At 42.0% G+C, this 23,022-nt stretch overlaps 1 protein-coding gene and 1 non-coding gene across 2 annotated transcripts in view; both read left to right on the forward strand.

Moving 5' to 3' along the window:
• LOC126203380 (chondroadherin-like protein) overlaps positions 1–23,022 on the forward strand; it is a 219,421-nt gene that overhangs the window by 70,026 nt on the left and 126,373 nt on the right. The gene's annotated exons all lie outside the window — the stretch shown is intronic.
• Positions 15,865–15,937, forward strand: Trnak-cuu (transfer RNA lysine (anticodon CUU)). Its single transcript has one exon. It is a non-coding gene; the product is annotated as a tRNA-Lys (tRNA).

Genomic DNA, 23,022 nt, shown 5'->3' on the forward strand with positions numbered 1-23,022 from the left:
CCTCTCTCTGCCCATCTCCTTTCTTCTTTCTGTCCATCTCCTCCTCTCCCCTCCATCTGTCCATCTCCTCCTCTCCCCTCCATCTGTCCATCTCCTCCTCTCCCCTCCATCTGTCCATTTCCCCCTCTCCCTCTCTCTGTCCATGTCCACGTCGATTGGCCGGCCGGAGTGGCCGCGCGGTTAAAGGCGCTTCAGTCTGGAACCGCACGACCGCTACGGTCGCAGGTTCGAATCCTGCCTCGGGCATGGATGTGTGTGATGTCCTTAGGTTAGTTAGGTTTAAGTAGTTCTAAGTTCTAGGGGACTTATGACCACAGCAGTTGAGTCCCATAGTGCTCAGAGCCATTTGAACCATCCACGTCGATTTCCGCACTATTTGTTTCCATCTTCCTCTACACTCTACCACCCCCCCCCCCCCCCCCCGCCACCGCTCCTCAATGGGAGGCGGGTGGTTCTTAACGTCACAGTATTTCTTTCCATACTGTAACTAACATGTATAGCAAATTTGGTGGAAATTGTTCTAGGGGCTTAGGATGAGGTCTTTACCCGTAGCTTTGCCCACATACTTACATTTGAAATGTATTTAACAAATTGCACATGTATATGTAAACATCTCTACCGAGTTTCACGCTGGAGTTTCATTTTCACGCAGCTCAGTGCTTATTGCGTCATATCTCCTGAACTGTATGTCCTAAAATGATATAATTTTGCAGGTAATCCAGTGGCGAATTGTGTTGTGTATAGAGTTAGTAGTGAAGAATTAACAAATTTAAACGTCATGCATGTGCAGTAGTTTTTCATCCAGCTTAATGTTTGTGATGTAATACCTCCTAAAATAAGTATCTTATAATGATATGATCTTGCTAGTACATTCAGTAACATATAGGAGGGTTGGAACTTTAATAGTGGCACCTATTTTATTTACAGCTCGTACAAAATAGATGTGTGTTTCAAAGTTTTACTGACCTTCAAAGTAGTCACCAGCTTTGTGTAACCCGTTGCCAGCGATGTGGAAGTCGTAGGATACTCTTAGCAGTGCCAGTTGTGTTGACAGTTTGAGTGGCACGGTCTATTGCCCGACGAATATGTAGCAGTTCTGAAGCGAATTCCGTGAAGTGTTTCCTTCCGTTCAGAAATCGAGTTGAACTCACGAGGGCTTAAATCAGGGGAATGCAGTAGGTGGTATAGCAGTTAGCAGCCCCATCAGTCGAACAAATCTCTATGCTGTTCATTTTTGAAACACACCCTACGACCAGCCTAGAGACAGAAGTGATGACACTTTCTGCAGGACCTGACCCTCATTTCGCAGGACAATGCTCAAGCACGTCCAGTGCAAGCTGTTACTGATTTGTTTGACTGATAGGGCTGCTATACCATCTACTGCGCTCCCCTGACTTAAGCCCTCGTGAGTTCAACTCGATTTCTAAACTGAAGGAAACACTTCACGGCATTCGCTTCAGAACTGCTACAAATTCGTTGGGCAATAGACCGCGCCGCTCGAACTGTCAACACAACTGGCACTGCTAAGAATATCCCACGACTTCCACATCGCTGGCAACGGGTTACACACAATGCTGGTGGCTACTTTGAAGGTCAGTAAACTTTGAAACATGTATCTATTTTGTACGAGCTGTAAATAAATAGTTACCACTATTAAAGTTCCAACTCTTGTATGAGTACTGTCTGCAAAATGTGTCGGGAATACAGTTAGTAGTAAAGGAAACGTCATAACGTATGCGGCAGTTTTACTGTCTAAACAGCGAAAATGTTGTAAGCGATACAATTATTTTCTTTCATCATTTTGTGGGGGGTGGTCAGCGAAGAAGAGTTTCGTAAAGGTTTGAACTTAACGTGTGAAGTTCGTTGCAAATCACTAAGTGCTCTCATTCTCAAATACTGGATGAATGAAGTATGGATATTCATGCGTCATGGGCTACCTGCTTTTTCACCCCAACCCTGTGATAAGACAGGTGGTTCTTAAAAAAAATGGTTCAAATGGCTCTGAGCACTATGGGACTTAACAGCTGTGGTCATCAGTCCCCTAGAACTTAGACCTACTTAAACCTAACCAACCTAAGGACATCACACACATCCATGCCCGAGGCAGGATTCGAACCTGCGACCGTAGCAGTCGCGCGGTTCCGGACTGCGCGCCTAGAACCGCGAGACCACCGCGGCCGGCGGTGGTTCTTACCATCACAGCGATTCTTTCCAGCCAGTAAGTGGTATGTGTAGAAGTTTGGTTGAAATCGGTCCAACGGTTTAGAAAGGGATGTGGAACATACATGCATACATACATAAATGTATATGTACATCCATTTCTATAATACGTTTTGATATCAATAAGGTGTCGACGTCCAAAAATCCTGCCTGTCATTGTGGATGCACATCATGAGCGATCTCTTACGGGAATCGGGAACTGCAAGTGAGGGCTTTATTGGTAGGTGACGGTATGTCAGTACTCTGTGACAGGCTGAGAATCTGGGTCAGATGGGAAGCGTGATCGGATGGCCAAGGCGGTTAAAGCGACCGCTCGTTTTAAGGGGGAAATCCGGGTTCGAGTACTGGTCCAGCACAAATTTTTACCTGTTACCAGATTCATTTCAATGCTGAAATGTGGCTAACGTCACTGGAACCTTTGGACTAGGTAATTCTTGCCCCGTGCGTACGCTGCCGTTAAAACTACACAAACGACTTCGTTTTGACTGGTGCCGCAACAGAGTAGCATGGGTGGCTGGTGAATGGCGTTCTGATCTAGCTCAGATAGCCATCGTCGGAAGAGAAGATTGGTAAAGATACGGAATAAGGTTCTGCGTCTAATTGGCTAGGAAAGTAATATGTGGAAGACGACTAGTAAAAGAAATGGCGGTATGTCATTCACTAAGACATCGTGGAATAACTTCCTCGGTTCTAGTGAGAGACGTAAATGGAGAGAATTCCAGAGTAAGGTAGACTGGAATACACAGGATGGTCAGAAACAGTCTGGAAAGCTTGTAAGAGTTGTTGTGCTGAGAATAATTCTTTAAAAAAAAATCGACGCTTTGTGCCGTTTGTGAATTGATTAGCACTGAAGTTAGCCAATTAGGCCACTGCGCGCGCAAATTCAAGCAGCCCGCCAGATACAAGTAGTGTCAGTTGTTCTCAAAGATTAGATGATAGCGCACGAGACAGAGCAGCCTTTGGCTCGGGTTCGATCTCATATCGAACTTTTGTATCGCTATTTTGTTCGGTTATACGAAACCAATCGAACAACACGTCTGGCGATACCATTTCTGGCAGGCCGCATGAATTTCCACGCGCAATGGCGTGACTGGCTAACTTCAATGCTAATCAACTCACAAACGGCGCAAAGCATCGAATTTTTTCTTATCAATTATCTCTCAGCCCAACCTACCCGGCAACACCTTTATATGCATTTCAGACTTTCTGTCCCCACTCTAAAAAACAAATAATTTACGATTTTGCGTATAAAGTGTACAGAGGAAATCGCATGAAGCGAATCAGGAGACCGATGACTTGAAAAGGAGAAAAGAAAAAAAGAAAAAAGGAGAAAGGAAAAGGGAAGAAAAAAGAAAAGGAAAAAATAAAGCGGACTGGGGGACTAAATTTCATTTGCAATATACAGCCAGAGTTGCTAGTAAATGTTCCTCCGCACACGTCGATTCTGGTTAGTCTCAGGTACAAAGGGCCAATAGTAAACATCTGGCATGTGTGTGACGACGCTTAGGTGTAACTTATCATCTGTAACAAATTGTAGTATGGCCCTATCGCTCAACGGATCTCAAGCGAATTGACTTTATTAACAAAGGAAACTGGTACCCAAAGGACTCCGTGATCACATTACCTATATGAATTAATTCGCCTAGACCAATTACAGTTTTTTTTAATTACATTACTTTGCACTGTACCTCGACTCTATCTTCGGATACAAACTTAGACCTTTCGAAATAAAGTTCAGTGTCGGTATACGATAAATCATACAGTGAAGCAACGAGTCAACCGTTCCTTGCAACAACATAAGAGGTATAGATAATTTGTAGACACTGTTTTGCAGCCAGAATATGGTTCTAGAAATTCACAGTGATGTGGTCAAGACTATAGTAAGCTTCTGGTTTACTCTTCTTTAGAAAATAGTGTAAATATTCTGAGAGACTGGGTGAGACCGTACATGTGACTAGAGTTGTGCTCTGGAAATACTAGCTGGACTAAAGATGCTCGGTAGCACTACGTTGAAACGGACGCAATACGTGAAAGAGGTGCTTAGATAAGAGTTTTGGGCAACCATTTCTACAGACTTAAATTATTCTTTGCGTCCACGGAACAGTTTTCCGAAGTTTACCAGAAACCATGCACATTTACATCAAATGTTTGCCTTAGTTGCTGACGTCATCGATTTGTTTCTTCCCTCCCAGATATGTCCTTCCTTTAAGCGACCATTTCATTTTGTGTTTATACAATATCTCCTGCCTTCGTATTCCATCAATCTGAGTACGAGTTCTGTTGACTTGTAGATCTTGATGATGCCATACCCCGCATCCTTGCCGTTTTCTGAGAGCTGATTCACTACTTGAGGTGTTTCTAGCTTTTGTTGTGGGCTAGGTCTTGCTCAAAAGTGACGGCCGTTGTGTCAGGCACCGATGAAACTACTCCAGATAAGATAGATTAGCTCGTATCTGGTACAAGCTCCGCTTACCTTCCACGAAAACACTGTTGTCGTGGAGACGAAATATTTTTCGTGTTTTTCCATGAACTAAATCCCTCAACGTAAACGAAAATGTTCGTATTTATTACGTTGACGTGTCACGCTTGAGACTCTGTCTAGTGACTGGTCTAAATCAATTTAAGCGCTGCGTTCCTAAACAACCTGTATACAGAGAGCGGTAATACCGATTTTCCGGGTAAGGACTGAGCTGTATGAGCAAAATGACCCAGAAGAATAGAGTTGTGATCTAGAGCGTATCATGGTTGTTTGTTTTGCTTTTAGGGCGCAAAAACAACTAAGGTCATACGCGCCCATGTCAGAGCTGTAGAACACGACGACAAAGAGAGGAGTTAAAAACGACGACACTTTAATGCCAATCGACGAAAGAGAAGACAGCTAAAAACAGGAACGTGGAGAAAGGTCTATAAAATACGCCATAGGTCCTGAACTAAAAATTAAACGGTGTTCGCCATATTGCTAAGACGGATAAAATTAAAACGCGGTCGACAGCCCAACGTCGTTCGCTGAAAGGCTGAAAACTCACAAGGGGAGGCCACGACGTTTGGAACGCGGATTTACTGCAAACTTCGTACACTCGTAGTACTCCATGAGGACAACAAAATGTGTAAGCAGTAGCGCGTACTTCTCAAGCGTTATTGAGAAAATCGCAAGATAATTTCGGTCGTCAAATATATACCTGTGTGTGGCCATTTTTACCATGAAGCGGCGGCAGCCGAGTGGTCCTCTGTAATAAAAAAAACGGAGTTAATGGATCAACAACGAACTGCAATGGATGTCTTTCGACGTCTGCCCCGAGCAGATACAACGAACTAAAACGAACAAAATGAGATTAAAAAAAAACAGTGGTTAGCGTTCAAGCCCCGTAATCGCTGGATCGATGGGTCAAGTCCCGTTCGTCTGTTTTTTTATTTTCAACACAATTTTTTATTATATTTACAATTTTATCTGGCTGTCTACAAATTTTCACCATCACAAATAATATAATATTCATAACTATCGACTATTATATTAATATTTATAACTATCGACTCCTCCCCCCATGAACCATGGACCTTGCCGTTAGTGGGGAGGCTTGCGTGCCTCAACGATACAGTGGCAGGAGGAACAAGACTTTTGGTCAGGTGAATACAGGGTTATAAATACAAAATCAAACAGGGGTAATGCAGGAGCTGGTTTAATAATGAATAAAACAATAGGAGTGCGGGTAAGCTACTACAAACAGCATAGTGAACGCATTATTGTGGCCAAGATAGACACGAAGCCCACACCTACTACAGTAGTACAAGTTTATATGCCAACTAGCTCTGCAGATGACGAAGAAATTGAAGAAATGTATGAGGAAATAAAAGAAATTATTCAGATAGTCAAGGGAGACGAAAATTTAATAGTCATGGGTGAATGGAATTCGGTAGTAGGAAAAGGGAGAGAAGGAAACTTAGCAGGTGAATATGGATTGGGGCTAAGAAATGAAATAGGAAGCCGCCTGGTAAAATTTTGCACGCAGCATAACTTAATCACAGCTAACACTTGGTTCAAGAATCAGGACAGGAGATTGTATACATCGTAGAACCCTGGAGATACTGGAAGGTTTCAGATAGATTATATAATGGTAAGACAGAGATTTAGGAACCAGATTTTAAATTGCAAGACATTTCCAGGGGCAGATGTGGACTCTGACCACAATCTATTGGTTATGAACAGTAGATTAAAATTGAAGAAACTGCAAAAAGGTGGGAATTTAACGAGATTGGACCTGGATAAACTGAAAGAACCAGAGGATGTACTGAGTTTCAGGGAGAGCATAAGGGAACAATTGACAGGAATGGGGGAAAGAAATACAATAGAAGAAGAATGGGTAGCTTTGAGGAATGAAATAGTGAAGGCAGCAGAGGATCAAGTAGATAAAAAGACGAGGGCTAGTAGAAATCCTTGGGTAACAGAAGAGATACTGAATTTAACTGATGAAAGGAGAAAATACAACAATGCAGTAAGTGAAGCAGGCAAAAATGAATACAAACATCTAAAAAATGAGATCAACAAGAAGCGCAAAACGGCTATGCAGGGATGGATAGAGGACAAATGTAAGGATGTAGAGGCTTATTTCACGAGGGGTAAGATAGAGACTGCCTACAGGAAAATTAAAGAGACCTTTGGAGAAAAGAGAACCACTTGCATGAATATCAACAGCTCAGATGGAAACCCAGTTCTAAGCAAAGAAGGGAAAGCAGAAAGGTGGAAGGAGTATATAGAGGGTCTGTACAGGGGCGATGTTCTTGAGGACACTATTATGGAAATATAAGAGGAGGTAGATGGAGATGAAATGGGAGGTATGATACTGAGTGAAGCACTGAAAGACGTAAGTCGAAACAAGGCCCCGGGAGTAGACAACATTCCATTAGAACTACTGACAGCCTTGGGAGAGCCAGTCCTGAGAAAACTCTACCATCTGGTGAGCAAGATGTATGAGACAGGGGAAATTCCCTCAGAATTCAAGAAGAATATAATAATTCTAATCCCAAAGAAAGCAGGTGTTGACAGATGTAAAAATTACCGAATTATCAGTTTAATAAGTCACAGCCGCAAAATACTAACGCGAATTCTTTACAGATGAATGGAAAAACTGATAGAAGCCGACCTCGGGGAAGATCAGTTTGGATTCCGTAGAAATATTGGAACACGTGAGGCAATACGGACTCTGCGACTTATCTTAGAAGAAAGTTTAAGGAAAGGCAAACCTACGTTTCTAGCATTTGTAGACTTAGAGAAAGCTTTTGACAATGTTGACTGGAATACTCTCTTTCAAATTCTGAAGGTGGCAGGGGTAAAATACAGGGAGCGGATGACTATTTACAATTTGTACAGAAACCAGATGGCAGTTATAAGAGTCCAGGGACATGAAAGGGAAGCAGTGGTTGGGAAGGGAGTGAGACAGGGTTGTAGCCTCTCCCCGATGTTATTCAATCTGTATATTGAGCAAGCAGTGAAGGAAACAAAAGAAAAATTCGGAGTAGGTATTAAAATCCATGGAGAAGAAATTAAAACTTTGAGGTTCGCCGATGACACTGTAATTCTGTCAGAGACAGCAAAGGACTTGGAAGAGCAGTTGAACGGAATAGACTGTGTCTTGAAAGGAGGGTATAAGATGAACATCAACAAAAGCAAAACAATGATAAAGGAATGTAGTCGAATTAAGTCAGGTGATGCTGAGGGAATTAGATTAGGAAATGAGACACTTAAAGTAGTAAAGGAGTTTTGCTATTTGGGGAGCAAAATAACTGATGATGGTCGAAGTAGAGAGGATATCAAATGTGGACTGGCAATGGCAAGGAAAGCGTTTCTGAAGATGACAAATTTGTTAAGATCTAGTATTGATGTAAGTGTCAGGAAGTTGTTTCTGGAAGTATTTGTATGGATCGTAGCCATGTATGGAAGAGAAACATGGACGATAAATAGTTTGGACAAGAAGAGAATAGAAGCTTTCGAAATGTGGTGCTACAGAAGAATGCTGAAGATTAGATGGGAAGATCATGTAACTAATGAGGAGGTACTAAATAGGATTGGGGAGAAGAGAAGTTTGTGGCACAACTTAACTAGAAGAAGGGATAGGTTGGTAGGATATGTTCTGAGGCATCAAGGGATCACCAATTTAGTACTGGAGGGCAGCATGGAGGGTAAAAATCGTGGAGGGAGACCAAGAGATGAATACACTAAGCAAATTCAGAAGGATGTAGGCTGCAGTAGGTACTGGGAGATGAAGAAGCTTGCGCAGGATAGAGTAGCATGGAGAGCTGCATCAAACCAGTCTCAGGACTGAAGACAACAACAACTATCGACTAGTAAACGACCAAACGCATGAAGTGATACTGAAAATGTATGCTTGTCCGTGGTTTGGGGAATCCTTTATACCTGGAAGGAGCCCGAAACTACCTGTTACCTACAAGTTTCGACCGGCACACACGGCTTTCGAAAGATGTAAAATTAATCGTCGCTTTCGACGTTGTGAGTACAAGTTGCAGGAAGGTATTTTTCGTCAAAACATGGAAAACATAAAGTTATGAATATTGTATTATTTGTGATGATAAAAATTTGTAGACTGCTAAATAACATTGTAAATTTAAAAAGTTTCAACCGATTATACGTATTTTTCCCATTATATCAATTGTAATATAAATAGTAAAGAAAATGACTGTGTTGAAAATAAAAAAAATTGACGGTCGGGACTCGATCCAGCGATACAGCGATTACGGTGTTTGAAAGCTAACCACTCTGCGACCGAAATTATCTTGCGATTTTCTCAATAACACTTGAGAAGTACGCGCTATTGCTTACACATTTTGTTGTCCTCATGGAGCACTACGAGTGTACGAAGTTTGCAGTAAATTCGCTTTCCAAACGTCGTGGCCTCCCCTTGTCAGACGGCGAACACAAATGAGAACGTAAGTGGTTAAAAAAAAAAAAGGGGGCATTCCGTCAGGAAATGGCGAACCGCCAAAGGTCGAGCGCAATGAGTACAAGGTGGTGAGGGAGCGCCATTTAAGGAAAGGCGATGGCTAAAGAGACAGTGTCCGATACGCAACCTAGCTGAAATCATCTCCTCACGGCGAGAGGGCCGAGAGGAGTTCGTCCAAGGCGCTGGGAGAGGCTTAATAACCCGGAGCTTGTTCCCGTGAAGGGAGGACCAGTGGGGGTGCCAAAATGACACCACTTGCTGACAGAAGGCACCACAGAGACTATAGGGAATAGCGGGCTGAGGTAGGAGGACTGCAGCCTTGGCAGCAGCCTCCTTTCCTGTCAGACCGACGTGACCGGGAACCCACATAAACATCACAGTGGTTCAACCAAGAGTGAGCAAGTGACAGCTTTCCTGGCCCCGTTTCTTTAAGGAATGGACGGTGTACAGGGCACATTTGAAGGGCACTATGAGTTTCCGAGCAGATGACGCAATTGAAAAGCCTCTCTCTCTCTCTCTCTCTCTCTCTCTCTCTATATATATATATATATATATATATATATATATATATATATATATATAGATAGAGAGAGAGAGAGAGAGAGAGAGAGAGAGAGAGAGAGAGAATGTTACAAAAAGGTACGGCCAAACTTTCAGGAAACATTCCTCACACACAAAGAAAGAAAATATGTTATGTGGGCATGTGTCCGGAAACGCTTACTTTCCATGTTCGAGCTCATTTTATTACTTCTCTTCAAATCACATTAATCATGGAATGGAAACACACAGCAACAGAACGTACCAGCGTGACTTCAATCACTTTGTTACAGGAAATGTTCAAAATGTCCTCCGTTAGCGAGGATACATGCATCCACCCTCCATCACATGGAATCCCTGATGCGCTGATGCAGCCCTGGAGAATGGCGTATTGTATCACAGCCGTCCACAATACGAGCACGAAGAGTCTCTACATTTGTTACCGGGGTTGCGTATACAAGAGCTTTCAAATGCCCCCATAAATGAAAGTCAAGAGGGTTGAGGTCAGGAGAGCATGGAGGCCATGCAATTGGTCCGCCTCTACCAATCCATCGGTCACCGAATCTGTTACTGAGAAGCGTACGAACACTTCGACTGAAATGTGCAGGAGCTCCATCGTGCATGAACCACATGTTGTGTCGTACTTGTAAAGGCACATGTTCTAGCAGCACAGGTAGAGTATCCCGTATGAAATCATGATAACGTGCTCCATTGAGCGTAGGTGGAAGAACATGGGGCCCAATCAAGACATCACCAACAATGCCTGCCCAAACGTTCACAGAAAATCTGTGTTGATGACTGATTGCACAGAGCAATGACTCGCATGTCAACACAAGCACCGAAGTCAACATTACCTTCCTTCAATTGGGTCGACTGGCGGTGAATCGAGGAAGTACAGTACATACTGACGAAACTAAAATGAGCTCTAACATGGAAATTAATCGTTTCCGGACACATGTCCACATAACATCTTTTCTTTATTTGTGTGTGAGGAATGTTTCCTGAAACTTTGGCCGTACCTTGTTGTAACACCCTATATATATCCTAGTTGTGAGCTACTAGGGAGCTGGGAGGGGGCGGAGGGGGAGGGGTGAGGGAGGACAGTGTTGACGAGGGTTGTGATGAATAGGATGAGGGGTCTCTTACTGATTTCGTGAATTACAAAATTAAACTCAAAATCAGCAATCTTGATGCCACTTTATTCTAGATACATTCTACCTACAATGCCTTGAAGGGTATAGTTTGCGTCCGGTGTATTCATATTCTTCCGCTGTCAAGCAGGCAAGCACTGCTGAAAGCTCTGAGAACCCTGAGCCATGTGGTATTTTCAGTTGCAAGGAGAACAGCGGCGGATGTGGAAATGAAACCATTGGAGCAATAACCATATAATTCACGTTTACATACTTCGAAGTAAAACACAAGAAACTGCAATGGAATTCTAAAACTTATAGGTCACGTCTTTTCCCGATATTTATTTAGGCCATCAACACATCTTAACAGCTTATCATATAAAGAAACGATACTTATTAAGTACAAAAAAAAATTGGACCTGCTTCACTCTTGCACCAAACAACTTTATTTTTTAAATAGGTCAAAACAAACCAGTAATTTAATACGACGTTAATCCCAAAAGTAATGTCTCCTATTTTTTGTAAGTACATAGACCTGTTTATTTCTACAATGGTTTACAACAGTTTACAGCTTGAACATTTAGCTATTTTTCGACATAATCACCATTTCTGTCAATGCATTTTTGTAGATGCTGTGGCAGTTTTTGTATACCCATGTCATACCAGCTCGCCGCCATGCTGTTCAGAAACTTATGAACCTTTTCTTTTACCTCGTCGTCGGAGCTGAATCGCTTTCCTGCGAAATGTTCTTTTAACCTAGGGAAAAGGTGTTAGCCACTGGGCGCCAAGTCAGGACTATAGGGTGGGTGGGTGATTATGTTCCACCGAAACTGTTGCAGGAGAGCAACCGTTTGTCGGGCGATGTGTGGGCGAGCGTTGTCATGGAGAATGTGTACGCCCTTGCTCAACACTCCCCCTCTCCGGTTCTGAATTGCCCGTTAGAGTTTTTTCAGTCTCACAGTACCTGTCAGCGTTAATTGTGGTTCCAGCGATTCAGCTCTGACGACGAGGGAAAAGAAGAGGTCCATAACATTCTGAACAGCATGGCGGCGAGCTGGTATGACATGGGCATACAAAAACTGCCACAGCGTCTACAAAAATGCATCCACAGAAATGGTGATTATGTCGAAAAATAGCTAAATGTTCAAGCTGTAAATTCATGTAAACCATTTACAAATAAACAGGTCTACGTACTTATAAAAAAAATAGGAGACCTTACTTTTGGGATTACCCTCGTAAACAACAACTACTACCACTTTCCAGGTCACTGGTTATTTAATATGATGAGTCTGTGAGTTGGCTTCCACCTCCGCTCACTGAAATATTTCAAATAAAACTTTACCAGAATCAGCTTTGTAAACGCCCCAGATTAGTTTTTGGGAGCAGCGTAACAGAGGATGTGGACTAATTTTAGAAAATGTTAATTGCATTATCATGATTTAGTAACTGCTCTGTGCTTTATGATTGATTAAAAAACAATCTCTGACTACTACTCCAAATGACACCACGCTCTTGTCGTACGATAAGCAAAAATGAAAAAAAATTGCCGATTATTAATAAAATCACGTCAACGGGCGTATCGGTGCTACATCAAAGTTTTGCTTTCCCCGCGAGAAAAGCTGAAAAGTAGAACTTGGCATAAACGTGTGATTACGCGTTACAATAAAGCTGCAACGTGTTCGTAGTACAAAGTCAGTTCCTCATCTTTGGAATCACTTAGAGCTACATGCCACGGCTTGCATTCTGACGGCGCGGCGGGAACAAGACAGACAAATGCGAACAGCCAGGCTGCTTCTAGATGTTCTCTAAGAAATTTGAAGCCCGCGTCTTCTTTTATTACACAAGCATCTCTGACATTTAAATCAATAGATGAAATCTCTACATAAATACAAAAAATAGCTTTTTAGAAAAGCATATTTCAAGTCTAAGAATTATACACACAGAGAAAATGCGGATATCCTAATAAAAGTCGTAGGTGCGGAAGGCTAATAAGAAGTTCATTGCGCTTCTCCTATTGATGTACTGCATGTAGCATCCGTAATAATTCCGCTACAGCCACTTCATTATAAAATACCATGTCAGAGGCTGGAAGATACTTCTTGGCAAGTTTCGTGGTATCTTCATACAGCTTTAACTGAATGGGGCACTTTATAAAGTTTTTTATCAGGAAACGTCAGTGTAATTTAGGCTTTTTGAATGACGAAATCACCACAGGTAAGTTGTAATAATGGCGCACTACAGAAGACTACATGTTTGTGTGTAGTAGTGTACTCAAGGAACTTTTAAACAGTAAGCGTCTATCAGCACTCTTAATAGTAGACCGAAACAGCTTTTTCGGGTGGAACAAGGATTCTAAAAATGGATTTTGTGCAACATTAAGCACAGTGAACTTCTTAGGTGTATTTCACATGCCAAAGTCTGACTATTGTTTGAAGCAATGAGAAAGCAAGCCCTGGACCTGTCTGGTTCTTGCCTCAAACGCATGACGTCAACAGGCCCACTCCCTTCGTTATTCTGAATTAATTTCATGGATAGGTCTCTTTCTTGCACAAAACCACAGAGCAATTTTCAAACTATGCAGTTCTAGTGAAATCTCATTTTCGGTCAAAAGTGGACGCGCCAATGCCTTGAAATACGTCTGATATTTCACAACGTGTGGCTCTGGCAATACGTACTGTGGCTTTTTAAAACTGATAAACCTTTGTTTGTAGTTGTGGGGCAGGATGCGAGTCTGATTTGCGAAGATGATACTTTTTTATTTTTTTGGTGGGGTTGGGGGTGGGAGGCGCTCTTCCCTTGGCAGTCATCTTACACGAGCTCAGGATCACATCGACCAACCTACTGACAGTTGTCATTACGGAAAACTATTGCTTGAGCAATGTTCGTTGAAGTGCTCACTCTGACGCACAGGCGTTTCCCAATGCTGTCTGATATTCCAACAAATTTAAATTCTGACTAATCTTTTAACTCTAATTGTGTGCACGCAATTACTAACAAATTAGCTTTTGCCACGAGAAACAGGTAGCAGACAAAACTGCTTTTGACTATATCCAAAGACATATCCCTTACATAGGTAAATTTATGAGTGAATGTTTGTGCCTGCAATGAATACTGATTTTGTTCTTCGATATCTCCCGATAGTTTCGTGACTCAGACAGTCGGCATTTTGTAGCAGGAGGTATCAGCTACCTTGCTTTATTCTTTTTACGAATAATACGGTCTACATCTCGTTGTTTATGCAACGTTATTACTTTTCTTCTATTTTATTAGCGATAACTATTGGTGAAAGCCTACTGCAGCAAAAACACCGCTTTGTATGTTTGTATATATCGTGGCATATAAGACACCATGCTTCCTACGTGTGACCTGCTGTATTATTCTGATGCCTTTGCTATAGTACAAGGGCACACTATTTGTAATTACCGATCTGTCTTTCTCCACCACCGGCGATTTGGGAAAAAAAAAATTTACTTACCCTGTATGGATTTCTTGATGTCCTCTTATGCTGTATAAAATGTGGTGTCACCGCCAGACACCACACTTGCTAGGTGGTAGCCTTTAAATCGGCCGCGGTCCGCTAGTATACGTCGGACCCACGTGTCGCCACTGTCAGTGATTGCAGACCGAGCGCCGCCACACGGCAGCTCTAAAGAGACGTCCTAGCACTCGCCCAGTTGTACAGCAGACTTTGCCACAGATGAATCAATGACAAATACGCTCTCATTTGCCGAGACGATAGTTAGCATAGCCTTCAGCTACGTCATTTGCTACGAGCTAGCAAGGCGCCATTACCAGTTTATATTGAGATTATAATTAATGTATCATCAAGAGCGATGTTCTCCCATTATGGATTAAAGTTAAGTATTCAAGCAACTCCGTACTTTATTTAGTACTCAACTACTTTACCTTGTTCCAGACCTCACGCCAGTCTGCGTGAGCTTAAACGCGTGCATTTCGGCCTCCTCTAGCAACACGGTGTTGGCTCTTCTGCCAACACATCATAATATGTATGAGTTTCTGCGTAAGAGGGCGACAAGTAATCTGTTAGAAAAATTCACCATTAGACTTATCTACAATATACAGAAACATACATCAGGCATCAGTAATCAGAAAACCATGCGTATTTATAGCACAATAAGGACACTAAAATAAGGAAGCAGCTCAGGCATTGGAAACTCGCTTCTAAAGTGTCATGACGCTCGAGAAACGGAATTGACAACGGGATTTACGTCCAGAAAAATAAAGGAAAATCGTAACGGGAAACAGCATATGTTATTTTATAACGAACAAGACCATTGTAATTACCGATTTCGATCGAGTTGCAACGACGTTCACGTACTGTCGCCGATGGCAGCAACCATACTGTATTTTAGTTTTAGTTCTGAAGAGGGCGTAATTCGACCGAATCTTGTAGTTAGTTTCATGCTTTTGTAGAAGCAAATTCAGTTGTTTTTACATGCTAGTATATAATTAAGACTTGTGTAAATGTATGCATACAACAGGATAGAAATCAACAGATTATAAAATATTTAGAAATATTTTACTGAGAAAATAGCCATCCTTGATGCAAACATGTATTTGTGATTCATGAATGTGTGTACACAATTTCTGGAAGTGAAAGATAAATAAAAAAGTCACCTCTGAAACAGTTCATTAAAAAGTGGAACTCCGACCAGCAATTTTACATTTTAATCTTATTTTTTCCTTAGTTTTGTCGCATTGGCGTTCATATTTGAGTTAGTGGTAACTGGTTTCCAAAATATTAGTTCAGTTTTGAAACCATTACTTGAGTCGCTTTCGTATGATTAATGTTATAAAATTGTTTCATTAATGAGATGAGAACGATGAGGTAATGGTTTGAAAAGGAACATATACGTTGGAAAACGGTCAGTATTAACTCAAATATGGACTTAACTAAGACGTTAAACTAAAAGAAATAATGTAATTAAATTCTTACTATAATCATATTTCTACGCAAACTGGAGACTCTTACTATACCACATCTAATTCCGTATACCTACGTCGCCCGGCTAGCTCAGTCGGTAGAGCATGAGACTCTTAATCTCAGGGTCGTGGGTTCGAGCCCCACGTTGGGCGTAAATTTTAACCTAATACTACAACATCCTCATCCAGCAAGTACGCTCTAATCGAAGTTAAAAACCCGCTTAGAGTTTCATCATTATGGTATTTTGAACATTTGCCTGACGAGGCATGCCATCAAATCACAGCGGCTCACGGTCGTCGGCCGTGCACGGTATGATTTATAGGGACAACTATACGCCAGCTGCGAATCGCTACGCATTATCTTGAAAACAGACTGAAATTTGGACATTTTTCCAACGTACAAAGAAATACATTGGTGTCCAAAATTAAAACAACAAACAGCTACTTCCCCGTCCTGTGTCTAATTCACGATACAATCACACAAACTGTCAACACTTGTTCATACATACACTTGTTCGTACAATCGTGTTCTCCACGGAAGATGGCATTCCGGTGAACGGGCAACCACGCCAACGATGACGTCAGGGTATTTATCAAATGAGGTAGTGTTTGCCGGGCAGTCCCACATCCGCAATCGCTGTGTACACAGCCACAGACGGTGCAGTATGACGCAGAGAAGACATCTACCACACACTGCGACGGAGGGCCATAGCAAGAATGGAAGCAGGACAGTCGCCAAGTCATTCGGCCGGATAGCTTAATGTGAATCGCTCTGTTGGTTCTCGGATGTGGCGACATTTGATAGAGACCGAAACTGAATCCTGGACCCAGGGCAGGGCCGAACATGTGTGATATCAGAAAGAGAAGACAATTGTTTGGCTGTAAGGGCACGACAGTACCGCCGTAGTACAGCACGGCAGCTACCATCCGACCTCAAACATCCACTGGACATATTGTATAGAGGTAAACAGTGTACAGAAGGCTTCAGCAGAATGGCCTTTATTGTTGTAGACTTGCTGTTGTGTTTACCTCAGACGTGTCTTCACAGAAGGGAACGTCTAGAGTGATGTCGTCATCATGCTACCTGGACGGTCGAACAGTGGAGCAATGTTCTTTTCACAGATGAGTTCCCGTTTGGTCTGGAGAGTGAGTCTCGGCGCATTCGCTTCTGGAGGGAACGTGGAAAACAATTTCTGGACTCAAAAATTGTGGAAAGTGAGCGATATGGAGGACGATCCCTCATGGTGTGAGCAGGGATTACGTCGACCACTCTAAACACTTCTGCATTGAATTGTATGAGTGAATCGGCAAGGTTTACCTGCTGTCAGGTATAGTGATGAGATCTTGGGACCTCATGTACGGTTGCTGCGAGCTGCTGTGACCAAGACTCCCTTATTCATGGACGATATGCTCGACTTCATAGAGGAGGGGTAGTTTATGTTGCGTTGCCTGCTCGCTCTCCCGGTTTGAATCCACAGAGCATGTCTGGGATTCACTAGGCAGACAAGTTGCATCACGTTAGTATCGACCAAACACTCTCCAAGACTTGCGAGTAGCTCTGCGGGAAAAAATGGGCGTTATTGCCTCTACATGCGATCATTCACAAAATTGTATTGCTACCAAAGGTGGTAACACCCCATACCGAGCACATTAACCAATCGTCGGAATGTGTGTGCTAATCAGTAAGTTGGAAAAAACGAAGAATATTTTTGCCTATCGTTATGCATGCTGCAGTTGTTTACGTTCTGTATTCTTGACATTGTTTCTACTTTACCATCACCCGTTATGCTGTTTTGTGGCAAAATAAACACAACCTTGCAAAATTTCCGTTTGTTGCTTTAATTCTGGACTCCAGTGTAGTATTAACAGTATCTGACTTTGCTCCACCACAGCATAATTTTCAGATCCACTTGAAAATGTAGTAACAATATAAAGTCGAAAACAGTCGTGGAATAAAATAAAGAACTTTTGGCACTTGCAGCGACTATTCATTAATTTTGTACATGGATGTGTAGCAGTGGCGCTCTCCAGACGTGGAGAAACCAATAAGACGTGACAGTATCAGAAATCGGAAACTACGACAGTGGGTAGAGTTTGAAGGCTCTGTTTCTCCAATTACTTTGACCGACGCAAAGAAGAAAACCATTTCATAGCAGGTGGCTGTATTCTTAGTGAGATAGGTCCACTGTTTCGTGTGTTAGTTTAGGCCTTGTGGGCATTTTCAAATGATGCATTTAACACTTGCATCTTTCATTTTTGCAACAACAAAACAATCTCTCGCAAGTATGTGACAAGTACCCAACTGGAATAAACGAAAGAGTGTATTATAAAGGTGAACATAACCAGAACGAGTAATGTGCGCACAAATGTTAAAGGCATGAAACAAATATCAGGAAGTCCAATTGCCCAGCACGTAAATGATTGAGGTAATATTTAATTTCGTAACGTCGAATACAGCCTTGTTAGAAGCGATAGAAATTGCAGTTCTTTTAACAGCATACTAACGCAGGTCGCTAGATAAATGAAGCGTTACAAAAGATAGCAAACATGCGCAGGTCATTGTTTTCATAGAAGGTCGTCGAATAGACTCTCACAAGTATAGAACTATATCGGTATCGTCAGTTTGCTCTAAAATTATCGAACACGCTTTATGTTCGCGTTTTATGACCTTTTCGGGGACTAAAAATCTCTGTAGGAATTAACATGGAAGCCGTAAACAACGATAGCGTAAAACTCAGAAACCCAGCTGGCTCTGTTTATTCACAAGACACGGAAGGCAGTAGATACCAGATTTTACTTCCAGAAGGCGCTCGATACAGTTCCGCTCGCAACTAAAAGACAGTTAGGTCCGTCTTCTGAGGGTAGAGTCAGTCTGTTGCACTCATCCCATTTACATGGGCCTCCCAAAACCGGATTTCGTAAACCGATCTCGCAATACCGCTTCTGGGCGGTCATGTAAACACTTCAAAATCTATTCCGGAAATGCGCCTCTGGTTGCCGGTTTTACAATTCCGCAATCGATTTTCGCTCCCATATAAACGCAACCAGTTTTGAAACGTCCTTTGGCTGTCAGGTGTTTTTTTTTTATATACAATTCGTCTTGTTTTTACAAATTTTCGGCCAATATGGACGGAGTGGCTTTTTGTAAAGGTAAGCACAGGACAATCAGCCTCATTTCACATGCAGCGAATGTGATGTTAACAATAATTAATAAGAGACTTGAAAAAGTAATGGAGGAGAATCTTGGCGAGGAGCAGTTTGGCTTTAGATGGAATACGGGCACCAGAGATGCAATAGGGCTCCTACGAATCTTGGGAGAAAGGTTTATTGAACAAGGAAAAGACCTATATATGTGCTTCATGCATCTAGAAATGGCATTTGACAATGTGGTTTGGGACAAGCTGGTGACTATAATGAGGGAAAAGGGAGTGGACTGGAAAACCAAAAGCCTTGTAAACACAATGTATCTTCACCAAACAGCCTCAGTTAAAGTGAGAGGAGAAAGTACAAATTGGATCGGACTAGGAAAAGGAGTAAGACAAGCACGCTGTCTATCAACTACGCTTTTCAACCTCTACCTGGAAAATATGATTGACCAATGCTCATTAGATGACAAAGGATTAGAAACTGGAGGAAGAAGAGTAGGATGTTTGAGGTTTGCTGATGACATGGTTCTTCAAGCCACAGGGGAAAAAGAATTACAGGATTTGGTGGACACCATTGAAGCTAACGGAAAAAATTATGGAATGAAAATTATCACAAAGAAAACAAAAGTATTGGCACTAGGAGGAAATAAAGAAATAAAAATTAAGCTGAATGGAGAAATATTAGAACAGGTGCAAAATTTTAAGTATCTAGGAAGCAGGATAGACACCAACTGGAAGTGCACCACAGAAATTAAAACAAGGATAGCAATGGCAAAAGAGGCATTTTATAATAAAAGGAGAATTTTCTGCAGCGGTCTGGACAGAGAACTCAGGAAAGGACTCATAAAATGTCTTGCATGGAGTGTTCTTCTGTAAGGCACTGAAACATGAACTTTGAGGAAAAAAGACAGAAAGGCTGGAGGCTTTTGAGATGTGGACATGGCGGAGGATGGAAAGAATAAGTTGGATGAACAGAGTAAAAAATGAAGAGGCACTGAGAAGAGTGGGGAAGAAAAGACAGTTACTAGATGTAATAAGAAGAGGAAAAGGAAATTGGATTGGGCATATATTAAGAGAGAGTGACGGACTGATAAAACAGTTTTAGAATATTTTATGTAGAAGGGAGAAGGAAGCGAGGAAGGAAGAGATTTCAGATACCGGATGACGTGATGGACGATACAACATACAGCAGCCTTAAGAAGGGAGGAATGGATCGCAGAAAATGGAGAGGCAAAGGACCTCCTAATATAGCAGAAAACTGATGATGATGATGTAGTATAAATATTACACTTACTGTTTACACCTTGTCTAACCGTAGAGAAACAGCGTTTGTGCCGATTAATCATAAAATGAACAGCGTTTTCCAGGCGCCATATTTAGCTGGGCTGGCAAATTCGCTTCAGTCCTTAACATGTAAACGCGACAGCGAAAAACGCTTTCCCAAATTCGGTTTTCGTCTTCCGAAAGAAATGTCGCATATAAACATAGTGACTGAAAGTTTCTTTTAAAAATAATGTTCATTTGTTTTGAATTCGCTGGCTTGGTTGGTTGGTTGATGGTAACTTTGCTGTTGTTTAGCATTGGGTGACTGCATTTCCAAGTGCGAGAGAAACGAAATGTATCTGCTTGCGAGAATACAACATGAATTTGCCCTGTGTTATAATTTTTCTAAAAATGTGCAAATTCATTAAATCCTGAACTTTACTATAACTCTCTCTAATTAAATAAAAGTAGTCCCTGTGCCTTAATAATCTGCCTAATAATGCTATTCATGAAACGGTCCCTCTGCGTTGATAATTTTCGTATCAAACTGATCCTGAAATCAAAGTATCTTACCTCGTGATGAATTGCTTGGAAACGCGGTGCTTTGCTGTTCTCTGTGGGCCAGCTGCAAATTTCTACCTGCAGTTGCTGAGAGCTTTGTGCAATGCTCCGGGCTGCAAGTAAACTATTTTATACACATCATTGAGTGAGACACCTTTAAACAAAAATGACTTTGATCGAGGATGGGGGCAGCGCCCTTAGGCGAAATATTTCTTTAACAGACTGTTTATAAGTTATCTGATATTATTGCTTGTATGAAATTAATGTTACAACGCTCATTAACATTGATAAAGGGCAACATTTATATCAGTCTCTTACTCTCACAAATGTTAGACAAATAATTAATAAACACGAAAAGTACCTTACAGTGAAAATTACTCAGTCCTCAATGAAAAATCTGAAGTTCCCTGATATGGATGTCTCATTCAACAATGGCTCCAAACGAGGCGCTACTTCAATGCAGCTAAATAAAAAATACGAGGGCGGTTCAGAAAGTAGCCTCCGATTGGTCACAGTGCGGGTTGTGGGGGGAGTAGCGACGCCATCTGTGCGTTCACGCACTCAACAGGTCAGTCGGCATCAAGCCGTGGCCGAGTGAACGTCGTACCTGCGCTAGTTTAGTTTTTGTGGCAGTTTGAAATGTGTGCTGCAATAGAAAACCCCGCCAAATGTGAAGTGCGTGCTGTCATAAGGTTTTTTACAGCCAAAGGATATTCTGCAGCAGCTATTCATCGTGAGCTTTGTGCCGGGTACGGACCAAGAGTTATGAGTGAAGGAGTTGTCCGTGAATGGGTACGTTTATTTAAAAGTGGACGAGAAAACGTTCATGATGAAGAGAGGAGTGGTAGACCATCATTGGTGACTGACGAACTCGTTCAGACAGTTGATGCAAAAGTTCGTGAAAATCGACGTTTCTCAATGTCGGAGTTGTCTACTGGTTTTCCACAGATTTCTAAGACTCTCTTGTACGAGATAGTGACAGCAAGATTGGGTTACCGTAAGTTCTGTGCACGATGGGTGCCCAAAATTCTTACCGACCACCACAAAACTCAAAGAATGGCCTCTGCATTAGACTTTCTGTCACGTTATGAGGACGAAGGAGAACCATTGTTAAACAGAATCGTGACCGGTGACGAAACCGGGATTAAGTACATGAACCCTGAGACAAAAGAACAATCAAAGATGTGGGCACATTCAAATTCGCCTACCAAACCAAGAAAAGCCTCGCAAGATTTTTCTGCCAGAAAACTGATGGCAACGGTGTTTTGGGATCCCAAAGGGGTGTTGTTGGTTGAATTCATGGAATGTGGTACGACCATTAATCAAGACGTGTACTGTGAAACAATAAAAAAGTTACGACGGGCTATACAGAACAAACGCCGTGGTATGCTGACTTTCGGTATCGTTTTTTTGCACGGTAACGCCCGTCCTCACTCTGCTCACAGAACAACGGCCTTTCTTGAGTCCTTCAAGTGGGACGTTATCAACCATCCACCTTACAGCCCAGACCTGGCGCCAAATGATTATCACCTCTTCATGCATTTGAAGAAATGGCTCGGGTCACAGCGGTTTGATGACGACGAAGAGCTCAAAGATGCGGTCACAGGCTGGCTCCAGGCACAAGCGGGTGATTTTTATGCAGAAGGAATTTCAAAGCTTGTGAAGAGATACGATAAGTGCCTCAATCGCTATGGAGACTATGTAGAAAAATAGTGCAAAGATGTAGTTGTAAGATGTATATATTAAAATATTTTTATTTAACTTGGTGTATTTTTTTAAATCAACCGGAGGTTACTTTCTGAACGGCCCTCGTAATACCTTAACTCCTCTTCATATGATTTTCTAGTATCATTACATACCACTTCATTCTAAATCACTAATGGAATCTTTCTCCTCTGTTTCACAATATTCAAACAACTGATTTACTTGAACACAGATGCCCGTAACATTGCCACGTGCCCTCTCGTCGGCGTCTGTCTCATTACTCCCCTAAGGATAGAAATCCCGCGCTCATGGTTGCCAAGCAGCGTTGACAAAACAAGCATATCTCCAGTGACACAGCTACTCTGACCAAAGATTGCGCGCAAATAATTAACAATTCAAAACTGTCGCTTAGCGTTTGCGACATCCAAAGTATGTACAAATTCTAGAAATGCAAATCACAAACTCCCAATAGACCTGTCTCAGCACGTACAGAATATGACAAGCTCTGTAACTGAACTGGAGCGTCCCTTTCAAATCGAACGTGTTAGAGTATTAACAGAGTGA

Source organism: Schistocerca nitens, chromosome 9 (genome assembly GCF_023898315.1).
Source record: "Schistocerca nitens isolate TAMUIC-IGC-003100 chromosome 9, iqSchNite1.1, whole genome shotgun sequence".
Lineage (NCBI taxonomy): Eukaryota > Metazoa > Arthropoda > Insecta > Orthoptera > Acrididae > Schistocerca > Schistocerca nitens.